This window comes from Coloeus monedula (genome assembly GCF_965178545.1).
Source record: "Coloeus monedula genome assembly, chromosome: 7".
In the NCBI taxonomy this organism is placed as follows: domain Eukaryota; kingdom Metazoa; phylum Chordata; class Aves; order Passeriformes; family Corvidae; genus Coloeus; species Coloeus monedula.
The window spans coordinates 2,293,775-2,297,021 of NC_138787.1; positions in this window are offsets into that span (position 1 = coordinate 2,293,775).

Below are 3,247 nucleotides of genomic sequence, written 5' to 3' on the forward strand. Positions count from 1 at the left end.
GGAGAGGGGACCTTCCTGCTGCTGCATTTCAGTGAAGATACAAGACCTCAGCAAAGCAAAGCCTCTCACCGCCTTCCCTGCAGCACTTTCTCCTCCTTCTTCTGACCCTCTCTCCCCCTGAAACCCTGGACAGAAAGGAGGCCAGAGGCCATGGGCAGGAGGCCTTGCTGGGAGTTGATGGAAAGAGGAGCAAAGCACTGGGGTGTAGACACGTGGCTAGGGGCTCTCATGGGACAATGCTGGAATGAGACCTTGGATTGGGGCAGTGCTTTGGTACTGGGTCAGCCTAGGGGCCCAGAGAGGTGCAGAGCAGGAGGGAGCTCCTCAGAGGGAGCTGGATGTCAGTGTGACATTCAGCACAGGGACTGCGCCAGGGACACAGCCCTCGCTTGGCAAACGCTGTCAGTGCCTGTCCCTGCTCTCTCCCAGGCTGCTGGTGAGCAGGGACAGGAGCTGACAGTGAGTGTGGAATGCCCTTGGGATACCCCAGGAAGAAGAGGGACCCAGGAATCCCAGTGCTGGCATTCGCATCCTGATGCTGGTCCCAGCTCCCTGCCATGTCCTTTGGAGCTTTGCTTTCCTTCCCTGAGCAGTAAAGCAGGATGAGAGCAGTGCTGGTTCCCTCCCAGTGAGCACTTGGTCTTTGCCCCAAGCCATGCAAACACCCACTGAGGCTTCTGCCATGTGCCTGGAGCAGCTGTGGCCATCTGGGGATGGGAGTGAGGCAAGGCTTGAGGGAAGCAGTGGCAAGAAAAGTGGGAGGAAAGGCTGGAGGGCTTGCTGGGGATTGGTTTGCTTTTCCAGCTCTTGAAGACATCTCTGCTCCATGTGAGGCTGTATCAGCAAGACACAGAACCCCAGTAAGCAGAGTGTAGGTGCTCTTCTGCTCCACGGAGGGGTCAGCCCCTGCCAAGGTGCACTTCGTGGATGAGCATGTCCCCTGTCCCTGGTGATGGCATTGTAGAGCCTCTTAGGCCCATCCCATGCTTTGGAGGGGCTGTGTTGACCCTCGGGGGCTGCAGCGGCCCTGGACCCCTGGCATCAGCCTCCCCCAGATCCCCCAAGATGTTTGTTTTCCCCCAACATTCAATTCTCCACATCCAACTAAGCCCAGTGGATCAGTACTGGCCCCATAGCTGTGACCAGAGCATCAGGATGGGAAGAGGATTGCTTTCTCTTGCAGGTCACTTTGGAAGAGGTTTTTTGCTCAGTCCCTGTCCTGTGTAGCCCCCACTTTCCTCCCTCCTTCCCTCCCTGCCCAGTGGGCGAAGTGGGGAGGATCGCTCTCAGCTGGAGCAGGGATGTCAGACCTGTGCTGACAGTTTTCCCTCCATGGCCACCCAGGCTGGATCATTTTAGGCAATTCCTGTGCATCTGGGTTAAAACCACTTTAATTACAAGCAGTAGGGTGAATTCTCATGCAAGTAGCACATTCGTTTGGCTTTGGTAGTAGTAGAGGCTGCTAACTGCCTAGGAATTAGTCCTGTGGTCATCCCAGAGAGTATTGTAAATCCATAGTCTGGGCTTCCCAGCTGGAAGCAAAACCAGTTTCTTAATTTAAAATTAAGTCCTTCTGGCCTGAAGCTCAAAAGGATAAGTGCAAACCTCTGCTGTTGCAGAAACTCTCCCGGACACTGTGGCTTCACTGGATCCAGCTAGTGGCTGTGCTGGGATGGCAGCTCCTTGGCTGGCAGAAGGGAGCTCCACCAGATCATCTGAGGGGTTTGCACTCACCCTTCTCAGGGTTCAGCCTTCACCCCAACCCCATCTCTTGCTTGTCTGGTTTCAGCCATGACTCAAAGTCCTTCCACGCCTGCCCCTGTGAAGGGACCCTCACGGGGAACCTCAGCAGTGCAGACCAAGGTGTTGTTCAGTAGCCACCCACGTTGTTCTTTGCTGGTTTCCTGACCCATTTGCCTGTGTAGAGATTATAATAAATGTACACTAAATCATGCAATAAAGCCAATTTTGTGTCCAGAACTGCCCACCCGTTTCCCAGTGTCTGTTTCTCAGCACACTTGAGCGAAGGCTCCTTTCTCTTCCCATAGAATCCCAGAATGGTTTGGGTTGGAAAGGACCTTAAAGCCCATCTCCTCCCACTCCCTGCCATGGGCAGGGATGCCTTCCACTAGGCCAGGTTGTTCCAAGCCCCATCCAGCCTGGCCTTGGACACTGCCAGGGATCCAGGGGCAGCCACAGCTGCTCTGGGCACCCTGTGCCAGGACCTGCCCACACTCACAGGGAAGAATTCCTTCCCAATATCCCATCTAACCCTGCCCTCTGGCAATGGGAAGCCATTCCCCTTGTCCTGTCACTCCAGGGCCTTGTTCAAAGTCCCTCTCCGCTCTCCTGGAGGCCCTGCAGGCACTGGAAGGGGCTCTAAGGTGTCACCAGAGGTTTCTCTTCTCCAGGTGAACACCCCCAGCTTTCCCAGCCTGGCTCCAGAGCAGAGGGACTCCAGCCCTCAGAGGATCCTCATGGCCTCCTCTGGACTTGCTCCAGCAGCTCCATGTGCATCCATTTCTTTAACCAACCTGTGCACTTCTTGCTTTAAAACTGGCCAGGTGGAGCAGACAGGAGCTGAATCAGCAACACTGAAGCCAAATGGGGGCAGAAGGTGCAGATCAGGAGGGCCACATGACCGGTCAGATACTGGCCACAGAGCCACAGGTGTGAGGACTGTGGGTCAGTGGTGCCCAGTGGGGAAGCCGGGTGGGCAAAGGGGATGCACAGGGTGGTGCTGTGGGGGGCTGATCCTGAAATAAATGCACTGCTCCAGCTTGCACGGAAACCCTGAATCCGGTCTGGCAGCTGAAGCCACAAGAAACACAAGCCCACAGCATCAAGGCATTGCTTTGAATCTATATCAAATATTAGCAGCAACCCTGGGGTAGAGAGAGGCCTGCTGAGCCCGGGGGTGGGGATTTCCACAGCTGAATCCCAAGGTGGGGCAGGTTCTCCTCTCTTCAGCCCTTTCCCTGTCTGTGGCAATCCCCTTGTGTCACATCCTGTTCCTGCCACCTCTCCCCAGCACTGGCTGTGCTTGGGCACTGGAGCTGGGCACTGCATGAGATCGAGCTCTGCCCCAGGGCAAAGCCAGCCCCACATGGGGGTGGCAGACAGAGACCTTCCCCCTGCCCACACCTGTTTAGTCATGGTGTCTTCACAAACCTGCCACCACAGAGGTGTCCCTGTTTTGGGATGTCTCTAGTCCCAGTTTTGTCTTTGTTTGGACATCACCTGACCC